Source organism: Gymnogyps californianus, chromosome 13, assembly GCF_018139145.2.
Source record: "Gymnogyps californianus isolate 813 chromosome 13, ASM1813914v2, whole genome shotgun sequence".
In the NCBI taxonomy this organism is placed as follows: domain Eukaryota; kingdom Metazoa; phylum Chordata; class Aves; order Accipitriformes; family Cathartidae; genus Gymnogyps; species Gymnogyps californianus.
The window spans coordinates 10257355-10271450 of record NC_059483.1 but is presented as its reverse complement, the minus strand read 5'-3'; the positions used below and the strand labels follow the sequence as shown (position 1 = coordinate 10271450).

At 41.2% G+C, this 14096-nt stretch overlaps 1 protein-coding gene across 1 annotated transcript in view; it reads right to left on the bottom strand.

Annotated features, from left to right (window-relative positions):
• The window catches only part of FHIT (fragile histidine triad diadenosine triphosphatase), a 628211-nt gene that overhangs the window by 75188 nt on the left and 538927 nt on the right, over positions 1-14096 (bottom strand). The gene's annotated exons all lie outside the window — the stretch shown is intronic.

Here is a 14096-nt window from a genome sequence, read left to right as displayed (position 1 = left end):
TTAAAAAGTACTTATCTTGAAGTGAAACCAAATGGAAGTGGGGCTCGATAGCCAAAGGAAAAGCCCATCCTAAGTTCACAGGGGATCTCAGAGGACTAAAGGCAAGATGTGCCAAGGCTCTCTAGGTATTTTGTGCAGCTCCAGAGATCAAAAACAAATGGCTGTTTTGCACTGGACTGTGCCAGGTCCTGAACTGGCTGCTGAGGCTTTAGTGTTCCTTTGCCTGCTCCCACGTGGGAGTAAAACACCCACCTTCCAGCAGACGCGTGCAAGATGTGCAGTTTCAGTTTACTGAAACACAAAAGTTTATCAGAATTACTTTCCAAGGAGCTTAAGTGCTGCCTAGGGTTAAAGCCCAAAGTCTTGCATTTTTATACGCTGAAATACCCTCTCCCCGTCACATTCTCCATTGCCATCTGCCTGCAATAACTTCCAGGTCAAGAACTAACACTCACCTATTAACCCATAAGCTTCCCAGGTTACAAAGACTGTTCTGCACAGATATTTCTTGTTAGCCACATCAGGGAAGCCTCTCTGGAGAACAAGGCAGTGTAGTGCATGCAGGGGAATCTTGCATTTAAAACTTCAACACCCCCCCCCCCCCCCGTTTTTATAAGGTGCAAATGAATCTTCTTTTCCCGTCTTTTCCCTTTTCTCTTCTCTTCTTTTCTTTTCTTTTTTCTTTTATTTCCTTTTCTCTTCTTTTCTCTTCTCTTCTTTTCTTCCCTTTTCTTTTCTTTTCTTACCCGGGAAGGATGGTGGAAGAATAATGGCTGCTTTGTGCTACTTTGCTTGCAAATCACATTTTGCTAAATGAATGCATTTTTGGGAACACAGGAATTGCCATGCTGCCTCAGCACAGCGGTGCTCTGCTCCAGCATCCTGCCTGGCAGCTGCTGCAGGGGAATGTGCAGGAAACCTCCTAGTGGGCAATTATGGGAAAACCTGTTAAGATCCAAAATTTTCTCCCAGCCTCTCTATCAGTCAATAAAAATTGGCACGTCTTGAAACATGGAGGTTTGTCTCATCTCAAACACTTGTTTCAAGTCCTTCCCGATGTTTGTAACTTAGTATTTTCCGTATCAGAGAATTTGCTAAAAGCCATATTTTCAAAAGTCCTCAGCTTCCAGCCCAGTGCTAAACAAAGCTGGACAGATTTTGGAAAGGGCTCAGCTCCTTGGTGAAAGGGAACTGCTGAGTTCTTCTGCAAATCTGTCCTTAAAGGACCACAACAGGAGCTGCTCTGTGTTGAGCAGTTTTGAAAATCCGTCCTCACTGGGAGGTGCTAAGCCTTTGGAAAGCCGATGCTCAACAGTTTTGAAAATCTGGCCCCAAGTTAAGTAACATGGGCCAAATTATGTGATTTAGAGGCAGAAATTCCCTACTGACAGCAGTGGAGATTTCCACTTAGCTATGAATGGCTCAATAGGATTCTGGTATAATAGAGCCATGAAAAGTGGATAATGCAACAAATAAACATCAAAGGGTAGGACTTTCCTTTTCAATCACATCCCCTTGTGCTCTACATAAAAGGACCGAAATACTCTGACAAGAAAGAGAGAGAAGCAATGGTTAACTATACAGCCCTGCATTTCCTTCTAAGGTGAAAATACAGAGCATTTTTTAGGAACAGTGTATTCATATAACATATAATTGGTAGTTTACATGATATATAAGACACTGGTGGTACTTGGACGGGCCTCCTCTTCATATGCACAGACATGCACCAAAGAGAGAAAAGCCTTACATTTCTCCAGTTCTTTTCCTGGGAGCACTGGGAGCAAAGTTTTCTCAGTTGTGCTCATCTCTCTTGCTTACAAACAAATGACCTCCCTCTCTCTCCCTTAGATATTTTCAACATTCAGCCACTTCCATCCACAATTCTGATCAAAAGTGAGGTTTGCACACAATTATTTTATGATTGCTTGTGGCATTTTTGACTGAGAATTTCAGGGGAACTTACTGGTGCTCACATGAGCTTGGCCACCACAGAGCTTGAACCTCAGGCAATTTCCCCACATTCGCATGACAGTTTTGGCCCTACTTACTACCATGATTAAGACTTCTGTCCTTCACTTCTGCTGGAATATCCAGTTAATGGGTTACCTGTGCATTTAGAGGGGTAGGCTTGAGCATGGAGCTAAGGAGGGTATGTATGTTGTGGGCTGGATGGGAGTACATCATGTTTCCTTCATGGCTTCAGGTCTCTTCCAAAGCCCTTGACAGAAGGCTGTTATTCACAGGTCCCTGTAACACAGCCCAATGCAGGGGCACACAGGTTTTTTTGGGCCATAGAACAGCCTGTTCACAGAAGCTGGGAGGACAGTGGGAAGTATCAGGGTTGCACGCTGGGGAGAAAAGTTGGGCACTGGGCTAGTTATCTGAACAAGGTTAGTTAGCAAGTGTTAATGGCAGCTTTCTGTTGCAGAAGTTATTTTTCTTGGTGAAACCATGGAGTAAGGCAGAAGAGACTGAGACATGGAAGATACTGCACACTCCTTCCCCCAAAGGAAGGGAGCAAGGCAGAGGATGAACATTTTCATTTCACCAGAGGAAAACTGGTTATCAAGATGTAATTTGCTAATAAATGCTGTTCCATGCAATTAAAAGAAAACAACAACAAACAAAAATTGACTGTGGACCAGCAGGAAACAAGAAACTCTCCACAGAGAGTGGCAATTCAGAGAACACCCACCACGCGGCCCACCTTCCCCATTCTCCCTCTAGAAATAGACCCATTTTATACATGGTGATTAAGGCACTAAAGAAAAAAGTATTAACATGATTCACATGTAGAAAACAAGGTTATTAGGAGTAGGGATCATTTCAGCACATTGTTCTCCCTAATAAGCATAGCAACGAGTAATTGAGTTTCAGGCAATCTCCAAGGTGGCGCTTTGTAGAGAAAACAGAACTTGGCATGATGTCTACTTTTCCTTTAATTACATTGCCCTAATGAGCAACTTTCTTTACTCTCAGCAAATTTATTTCTTGAGAAGAAGCAACAGTAATAAATGCATAAAAAGGATCACCAGGTAGTACCAGAGAAGAAATATCAGCAGCTTAAAATGACAAGAGGTTGCTAAAAGTGGTGGAAAACCACCAGATTGTTCCCAGCTTCATTATGTTTACTGCACTTAAAAGCAGAGTAAAGGATGTTAATCAATGGAGCACATTATCTAACCTGGGAACTGACCTTGTTCTACTGTTATTTTCCTTCTGCACATGTTCATGAGAGCAACCCAGAAACACGAAGTGCTGATACATCAGTCCAAAGCTCCTCTGCTCACATGCAGCAGAGGGCAATTCCACCTCATGCCCTTGTGCAAGATGACAGGAGAAAATCACATGCCAATAACATCCTACCGAGTGTCAATACTGCTCACTGCAACCTAATACAGAAGGATAAAGGGCTGGCTTTTCAAAAGTCTTTAAGGCATTTAGACATCTGACTCCTGTTGAAAGTCAATGGCAGGCAAGGCCCCGGCTGTTTTGCTTTTCTTTTTTTAGAAAATTCTACCTGAGAATCAACTTACGGCAAAGGATTCCCTGGATGTGCCTTGCTGGAGCAAAAAAACCTGGGACACTCTATACATGTGTTCATTCTTGTAATTTTTTCCCTAAGCATTTGCTAGGAGATACGACACCAGTGAACGTAGACCCCCAGCCCTTGTAAAACCACTCTTACCTACAGGTGGGTGAACATGTCACCTCTTGTTAAAATATCTGAGGCGTCCACCTTCAGAGAGTAGCAAGTGCTACAGCTCACAGGCCTTAGTTGAATTAAGCCAGTGTACTCCTGGGTGACAGTCTGACTTTGTAAATGCCAGTAGTATTATTCTCCAGAAAAAAGCTGAAGCAAAGTTCTTTAGAGTCATCCAAGTTTTCAATGTTGCTCAAAGCTGGGGAGCACATCCCAGCGTATCTATTGGCTGCCTTAGGGCCACAGTTTCCTACAAGGAAGCATGAACTTCATGTGTTGGGTTACTCCAGGTAGCTGTAGATGGGTGATAAATCCATCTCCCTCCTTTTGCTTGTTCAGAGATTCATGGATGTATCTGCACTCAGCAGCTTTACCCTGACTTGCTCCATAACTTTACAATGTCCCTTCACCTCTCTGCACTGCACCTGCAAGTACTATTACTTAATGCACTCACAGAGCTGGTAGGAAACTCAATTAACATATGTAAAAAAAAAAATACCCTGAGGTCTCCAAAAACAGGCACTTCAGATGTAAAAGTGTGAAATGAAATTATCTGCAAATAGAAAATTTGAAAGTGCCAGTGGAAGCAGACACCTAAGACCTTAAGTGTTTATGCAGCTTTATGTATTGTTATTTCTTCAGTAAGACTGCCACAGAAATGGCAGGGATATGGGAAGAAAGTATGTTAGCACTTAGAGTCTACTCGTAAATGCATTAAGTGCAACTATTTTACTGAGAAAAAAATCAGGAGGAGAGAAGAGTCCCTTCTCCTGGGGAGCTAATCTCAATTACTGCTCACAATCATGCTTCAGCTGAAGAAAACCCTGCATAACTCCCATGCTGTACGTGATCTGGCAGTTGTGTGCATTTGCCACTTCAAAGACACTAATGTAATGAATGAGAATAGACTTTTTCCTTACAAAAAGGAAGAAAAAAGTGATAGTTCAAGAAAAAAAAAAATCCAAAAACAGGCCTTCCATTAAAAACTCTATTTATTGCAACACCTTCCCACTTTCACAGAGATTACAATCCCTAGAAGCAAGCTGCCAGTACAGAGCGTAATTTACGTAGGCAAAAGGGAGATACAAATGTTTAGCTGGATTTGCTTATATGTTTACTTCAAACTCATGATCAGTTTTTGCAATTAAATGCAGGAAGGGTTTTTTTGCCAGCCCTGTTCAAAATGCTGCAACTGTCTGGGCAATGTGGGACAAAGGCTGCCTTATTTCCCTGCTTTCCCTGGTTATTGGAATACCTGCACTTGGATAGTTATAATTAGGTTGCAACTCAGTCAGGCGTGATTATGAAGCTTGCTTTTTCTTGCAGCAGTAAATGCTGCTGCTCAATGTGGGCACCAATAAACACTTTCTCCATTTTGCAGAATGCAAAAGCTGAAATTTGGGAAGAATGCTGCACTGCGCTACTTGAAATCCTTTCAGTGGCTCCCTGCAACATGGGGAGGCATTTTCAGCCAAAAGAAGTTGTTAGCACACAAGTTAGTTGTCAGAAAGAGAAAAGTTTCCTATACATGGAAAATAGCGACACGAGCTGTTTTTGAAAACAGATCATACGTTTCCGGTAATTAATTAAATTTTGGAGATGTTTCATTTTCGCCCCCCAAGGAAACACTGTTAGCTCCTCTCTTCTTCTGAGCATCCTGTGTGTTTTAAAACACACACTTAATTCCCCAGAGAATTAACAGTTCCAAAGACTTTGCAGTGACATGGGCATTTTAAAGCTCCCTGCAACGAGACATCACCCAGTGTGGGAGTTAAAGCTCCTCACTCCCCCCATCCCGACGGCTACCTTGTGGTTGGAAGCTGGGAAGTGTGGTCGCTGTGGTCTGCTCATGGCACTTCTGAAGCCCACCTGCCCCTGCAGTACCACGTAAACCCTGTGCAGGGTTATAAATGCTATCTAATGAATTTGAGGGCTGGAGAACAGTAGGAGAGAGGGGAGCAGATTCTCACATCATCAGGAGGGAAATAGACTTTTAAAAAGCCAGTTGTGTCTGTGCACAACAATGAAGCTTTATGTCTATATAAACTGACAAGTCAAATTGTACTCCAGGGCCCAATTCTCAACATCAGCGCCATTTGACGGTGATAGCTCGCCTCCTGCCTCTGCAGCCTAATGGCTCTGTCTGCCAGGAAGGGCAGGCAGGATGATTAAAATAAGCATTAACAGAATGGTTTTGTGATTAGCTTCTCCCTCTCTCTTTTTTCTCTTTGCTTTCTCTTTTTTTACATATAGTTTTGGTCTGCAAAAGATTGCTAAAGCCTTTTCTTCATTAGCAGTGTACTTAACAAGTGTAAATTTAAAGTATTCATTTTCTTAAGGCCAAGGATTAAAGCAATTAAGGAAAACTGCGGCAACCTAGCACTCAAGTCAATCCTTAACATGGAAAAGAAACAATGGTGCTTAACATATTTAAACAAAACCAAATTATGTATAATTATCCTGACACTGTCAAACTAAATTTTCACTCTGCTGTAATGATTTGTTAAAATCTCCTTTCTGAAACTGAAATAAACTTTTTCTTTCCCAGTATGGGAACAGGTCTGCAGTCTCTTTGGACTACCTTTATGGCAAAAACATTGCAACAAAAGCTAACATCTACTCTCATTCTGTACTGATTTTACCATCAGCCTTCTTCCTGATATCATATGGACTTAATGCCTCGCCAGGTCTGCTCACGGGAGACCTGAACCCTTGCCATTCCAGCAACTGGCCTGTGTACTTGCATTATTGGGGCCCAAAAGAGAAGAAGAAAATTTTGAGCAAATGCCTCTAGAAAGGGAAGCTATATTCCTACAGTATTTAGCCTAAAATAATTTTGTACCTTTGCCTTTTATGCACATTAAGTCCTTCTTAACATATGGTGATGATGGTACAGAATAGGGCCTGATCTATCTTTGGCAATGAATTTTTTAGCTACTGTTTTAAATGCATGAAACTGAGACTTGCCTATGATAAACTCTGTAGCATTTTTGCCAGACCACAAGCTGTAATGTAAAGTGTTGTCTTCTACAGAAAGAGGTGAGGTGTTAACTGTGAAACCACAGCGAGCTGGTGACAGAAAGGTGTTAACTCTGGAGCCTCAAGGATAGCAACTTATATTTCAATATTGTTAACCGTTTCACTGATGATTGTTGTAGCAGAAACAATGAGCAAAGGCATGACATAATCAGATCTTGCTCAGCGATGTAGATGCTCAAATCCCATTCATTTCTGTGGAAAACAGAAGGTCCACAAGTTCCCACAAACACTAAGTCTATGAATAAAACCCAAACACACAGCTATAGCATGCTACAATAGAGAACGTAAAAATGCAGCATTATTCCTCATCTTAGAGGGGGCCAAAATAACTACTCCATGTGCTTCTGAGCCCTCCACTCTGTCCATATGTGTATGCCTATAAGTGTATGTCCATAAAGTGTATGCCCATAAATATATATATGCAAATGTATAAATACCTGTTTATTAAAAAAGAAGTATTTTTCTTCAGGCTTTATAATTTTCACTTTTATTTTAATAAACAATTTCATATTTAAAAGTGCCTAAATAAGAGGTTTGGCGATTTTTGTTTCAACTTCAACTGTCAGCATGTCATTTTGGTTTCTGAAAACCACAAACATTCAGTTCTCTATTTTCCATTTTAGGATTATTGGCAATTTTTTCTAACTCTCTCTCAGTTCAGCTTCCTTCTACACTTTTATTTCCTCAGAAGGAAAAAAAAAAAAAAGAAGGAAAACTGTGGGCAAATATATAAAGGAAAAATAAAGCATGTTTTCCCCCCCACAAAACGAACAAAACCAGAATAGAAGCACATATCTGGAAAGCTTATTTCTCATATCTATATATTTTTTCTCTCTTTTGACTCAAAAAATAAATTAACTTGACCTTGCAGATATTGGTAAATCCATCCCATCAGACTTTTATTTACTTCCCAACCAGGAAGAACACTTGGCTCCATTAATATACCTCCACCTTCATTTACAAAAGTCATATTTAGAAAGTGACAGATAGCATTGCATCCTAATCACTGAAGCTGCTGATTCAGTGCTGGGTGAGCCAATGAAACTGCCAGCAACAACCAGTTCGGATAGTGTCTCCTATGAGATGATCACTTCCCAGGTACCTGGTACTTGAACCTCCACTGGACAAAGCTGATCCCTCAAAATACTGTGATCCACATTTGCAAGACAGCAGATGAAGGAACTGCACCAAATTACAGGGTACAAAGAGCTCTTTCCTCGTGGGATCACAAGCTAAAACCATAGCATCTTTACATAGCTGCATGTAGGTCAGAGGGTTGGATCACTGTGAGCTACTGGTCATATCAGAACCAGTCCTATGGATTGAGAAGGCAAATTGCTGAAGTCATCTGTAGTGCAGTGCCTTGGATTTCAGCGTGATCTGGTTTGTGGGTTACCAACTAGCTGCTCCCATATCCTGAACCTTAAACAGAATGCAAGGGGGTATTTCATTTTAAGTTTATGGCAACAATTCAGTTCAGAGAAGAAAAATCTCTCTTTGGAAAATGTCAGCTCCCTGATAGGTTTGTTTACTTTCCATCTCATCAATTCCAAAAAGCTGGGTATCTAGGATACTAATGGGGCATGTTCTCCCCACCAGCATGAATTCAGCTTACACTGTGCATCAAAGGATAAGCAGAGGTCTGGAGACAGTTTTACCTCGGGGACTGGGAATACACAAGAAGCACCTGAGCAGCTAAGCAAGTCCAAGCACTGACAGAGTAAACGGGCCTGAGAGACCATGTTCGCTTTAATCCCCTTATCAGCAACTTGTCTTTGGTTGGAGGCTCTTTGTCACTAAGTTGCTTGCCAATGAACTACCATCAAGGACACAAAAGAGCAAATATTGCATGAGCTAAACACAGTAAACATCCTACAGAAGGGGCCAAGAGATCTTTTGTAATGGTCACAATAATTTGTCTCTGTTATATTATAGACTAAATGTAAGTGATTTCTGGAAGCTGAAATTTTTTACCTATGAGGAAAACGATTGTAGAAACCTTGAGGTAGGAAAGGGTAAGAAGCAGTAAGAGCAGTGATGGAATGCAGAGAGACAGCCGGGCTAGAGGGCAATGAGACTACACGATGATATGTAAAATGCCAAATGTGCATTACCTTCCAGACAAAGTCTAGGTGTAAAGGGCATGTGTGTGATCATGAGGGATGGCTGCCTTAATGGGAACCCTTCTAATCACTTCTAATTCCTTCCTATAGTTGAGCTGATTCCACTTCTCTAGATCTGATGGAAGATATCAGTGAATGAAATGGCTCTTAATCACATCAGATCTGATTATGATATCCTGCTATCTTAAAATTAAGTGCAGCAATGTACGCAGCATACAGGAAGGTCTCAGAGATTTCAGGTATCAAATTAAGAAATGCCTCGCAGGGTTGGAAAGGGCAGAAAATACCACAAACAGTGGGGTTTCCATCTGGGGAGATATATGTGACGATAGGATGTCTCCCAGTATTCCTGCTGGGCCCTACTGACAAATTTGTCAGTTTTGCCCTGTGTGGGTTGGGCACATGTCAGAAGCTTGCAGGGCATGCCAGCAGTCTCCAGGGGGTTTCAAATCATAATCAGATAAAATATCATGGTCCAGAAAACAAATCATCCTGTTTAACTCAAAAAGGAAATTCATTTGATGGAGGGGAAAAAAAAAAAATTGTTTCAGGTCAACTCAAAATGACTTTTTGTCCGTTCAGCTACCAAATCCAAAACATAATTATTTCCACAGCTCTAGCTTCTACTGCAATACTCTCAGTTGGAAATATTCATGCACAGTTAATCTGACTTGCCCTGCTGGAGTCGCTATAATATCACAAGACTCATGAAGCAACTGGGAAAGGCTCATGCTCCTTGGCTAGCAGAACCTCCTCTGATGCTCTCAGTCAGAAAGAGCAACATTGGCAAGACCAGGATAAAATCCACAGCCTACTGGGAAGAATTTATTTGCTGCCGCATCAGAAGAAGATAGGGAAATAAACTTGTACCTGGGAAAAACAGAGCTTTTTTAAAAAAATATACCGATTTAGATTCTGTGCTGCTTCCCTCCCTTTCCATGTGTTTACCCATGCAGGGTGCAAAGAAAGCAGAGTCTGGCCCCAAGGGAGTTCAGATGCAGCAGACTGATCTACCAGCAGGCTACAATATGTTCCCAGAAGGTGCAATATAATTCTGAGGCCAAGGAACAGCCTATTAGCTCTGCATGCCATTAATTTTCATGAATAGTTCAATCCAATGCTCACAGAAGCTGTTGGGCATCTTTCCATTTTGTCTAGCAGGACCTGGATTAGGGCTTATTTATCTTTTCATTATATACCTTATCTTTAAGTAGGAAGCAGCCCGAACAGTTCAGTGCAGCTGTGCATGTTTCGAGCCCTCCACCAGGCTCTGTGCCCAGCAGCACGCAAGACGCTGTCTGCAGGTCGGCATGAAGGCATGTCACAGTCAAAGCCACTCATGGAGAACTAAACTTCAGGCTTGTTTGACTAAACTTCTGAATTCACCACGGTTCCCCTGTTTTGCCAGCCTGAAGAAGCAGCCCAGCAGGTTCTTGAGTCACATGCCAAAATGTCTCCTTCATCCTCCCTGGGATTGGAAATGATTACTAATAGGTATTCTTGCTGAAATGATTTAACATAATGTGCTGAATGAGATCACTAAGTCAAAACATCTTTCCCTAAGTGACTCTCTCGCTGCTTGCCTGAATGCCAGAGGGGAAGGAGGACAGCATGAAGCGAATTCTTTTGCTGGCTTCTGCGTTTTACAAAATCTTTATGTTACGGAAGAATTCACATTAGGAAGTTTCACCCAGGCTCATTACAAGAGGTCCATAATGCAGGTCTGGCAGGCAGCCAGAGGGTGGAGGCACAGGGGTTTGGGTTAACTTCTCTCGTTCATGCTTTCCCCTTTTACAGTATTTTCAGTGTTCTCCAGTCTAGGTTGGGAACTGAAGACAGGCGAGGAAATGAGGTGGGCATGAAAGCAGAGCTGGCAAGGGGATGGGCACTCTTTGCCCTGCATGCACAGCCCTGGATGCGCATCACCATTGCAGCTGCATCTGTTACAGCAGGCTGCAACCACCAAGTGAAACACAGAATTTGGGGAGGAACAGGGGTGTGCACCACAAAATGCATCACTGCATGCCAGGGCTGCTCAGGGTTTCGCTGAGAGGCCAGGCTGCCCTTACCCATCTGAGTCTGTCAGCCTCAAAATTAACTTATTGAGGTCAGTAGTGGTATTGCGGACTTTTGATTCAGTCTTCCTTTCTGAGAAAGCCCCATACTCTCTGGCCCAGTACGGCTATTACCTGCCAACCTAAAGGATGATGAATGTTATTTATATTGCAGTAATGGCTAACCACTCAGTGGAGACCAGGGACAGGCTGTGCTATGGACTTTTCAAATATACACTGAATGAGGACTGCCCACAGATGGCTGAGTGTATGAAACTGCTGAGACATTTCAGGATAATGTTCTTGAACGCCTTGGACACGATGACCTCCAACAACTCTGTGGTACTTGTGCTGACTGCAACAACACAGGGTGCCGTTCTAAAGCAAAAACGTTCATTCATACCAAATTCTTATCAGTTACCGTGACATGCCCTTACAATAGCAAAAAACTTGTCTACTTCAAAGCAGGCAACTCCTTGATAGGAAGGCCTTTAAGTTCCTTGATTAATAAATGTAAAAATATTAATCTATTTCAAACCAAACAGAAAACATAGAGGAATAAACAGGTTTTCTAATGAAAAGTTTTCCTAATATTTAGCTGCTATAGTTTTGCTGTACAAGAAATAAAGTGAATCAATGAATAAGAACTACTCAAGATGTAGATGAGAAAAGTAATCCAGCAATAGTAAAACATGAAAGGCCTGATCCTATGAAAAAACCTGTAAGACCAATTTAACTCTGACATGTGCACACTTGCAGGATTAGGCTTCAAATAATTGCAGAAAAATGTAAGAACTGAAAAACTATACCTTTAGCTTTCCACTACAGTGAACCCAGAGAGTGGATAGCTAACATGTCCTGGGAAATACCCTCCCAAGAAATAGCCCCACAAAGATGCAGAGGAAATACATGTAAAACATTCAATGCAGATTTTTTTCATTATTAATCATTCTCTCTGTATCTTAGAAAAATCACAGAGTGACTTCTTTCGTATGCACTGAGGTACAGAAACCTAAAATATTAAGTGACATAGTCCACCAAGAAATGCCTTAGAGAAGGTGCTGTGGAATAGGTGTCAGCCCCTCTTTTATCCTTTCTACAATTAATGTTCCAGTATTGAAGTTCTAAATATATATCCAGAAGCCAGCAGACATTAGTGTCCATCAGCAACCTTATTAAAAACCAAGTGCTAAAGATATACCTTACCTTTAAGTACACTCTTTACACTTAACAGTTGCTTTAGACGAGGCTATGTCAGAGCTTCATAGCCAAAAGCCTGAAGATACCAGAGCCCAGTAAACAGACTAAGCAGGAATCAACCTGATATGCTTTTTTCTGTCTTTCCAATCACATGAGTGGTCACTACCAAACTGAATGGGAGAAATAAAGCACACGGTAAGAGACTGCAAGTACTTTCTAGCTGTCTCAACCCTAGAAATCTCCTAAGAGGACTGATGTCTCAACATCTGGGCATTCCTTTCACTGTCAAACACTCACAGAGCAATGGGATTTGTCAGCAATCTGCTGAGCATATATAGATGACAACTGCAGAGCTTGGAGAGCTCAAAGGCATTTACAGATAGATAGGGGTTTGCGATAGATGTGTTGAACCAAAGCTGAGATCCAGAATCTGTGAAAATTACACTCAATAGCTGTAAAGACTTTAGCTGCGGTAGTTAACCAGGCACCACAATATGCAAAATTTAGCCTGGGTGTGCTTTACAATTACACAAATTGTTTAAGGGAGGCTGATGAGCCTCCATGTCACATACTACAAGGAAAAGGCCGTTGGGATGATTTTGGAAGGTGATCTTTGCTGCCTAAACTACAATTCCATCTATCACTCAAATATATGGAAATGAAGTGTCATTTATAAACAGGTTTTGGATTGTCCTAAGCACAAATTTCATGGACGATGGATTTGAAGCTCCCTCCAGCACCTACTTCTCACCTAATGGTACTCTATCCCTCGTAGATTTTCAGCCTGTTGCTCCACCATGATTTACATATTTTCCTAAATCTTTGAAAAGATCTTCTTGACAGAGGGATATGTCTTGTTGGTACAACACAGAGATGCATTATATCAAAAGATTTTTGCCTTACTGACATAAGCTCCAAACGATTTCCAAAGTCAGCTGTATGTTCAATAATTTTTCCATTTTGTATTTTTCAAAATAGGTTTATCCACTTATGATAGCATACTGCTTAAGCACCTCCATCCTCCAATCCAGCCAGCGATAGAACTTTGCATCAAACTTTTTATAGCATCAAATGTGGGTTTTTTTTGCTGGCATCCTAAAAAAAATGAAATCTTTGTTTAGCCACAGTCTATACAAAAGTGTAAGTTAGCTCTGTGGTATTCAAGAATAGCTGGTTAGACTCTGAGGCTATACATTCTTCTGCTAAAAGATATATTATCACATCTGTGTCTAAATATTTTTGCTTCCTATGTCTGCTAAAAGCAACACCTACAATTGCTATAACTGAAAATGACAAGATAAAAATATTTTTCACCAATTTGTCACCCTTTTGCATTTAACAACACTAGATTTATAGTCTAGTTCATTAGCAGAGTTTTGCCTGCTTGTATTTACATATAACAAGGAAGAAATAAATGTGTTAAAAAAGAAGAAAATGGAATTGTAAATACGACAAAAATGGAAACTGAGTTTGTGGGTTGGTGCAGCATCTAAAACTACTTAACACATTTGAAAAGGAAAAAATCATAGAATCACAGAATCATTTCGGTTGGAAAAGACCTTTAAGATCATCGAGTCCAACCGTTAACCTAACACTGCCAAGTCCACCACTAGACCATGTCCCTAAGCGCCACATCTACACGTCTTTTAAACACCTCCAGGGATGGTGACTCAACCACTTCCCTGGGCAGCCTGTTCCAGTGCTTGACAACCCTTTTGGTGTTAACTTTCAAGTTGCCTCACTTAACTGCTTTTAACTACAGCAGCATATAAGATGGCCATCATGTATTTTCATTTGATCTCCTTGCTCAGCAGTCTCATTGTAAGGTTTTACCGTTATTAGTGGGGATCTCAGCCTCTATGCTTCATGTAACTGGTCAATAATAAACTTTTTTCACCACTTTTGCATATTTAAGTCATTAGAAAACTTTAAAATACACCACCATTTTTTTGCGAGTGGGCAGTTGTCATCATGTAT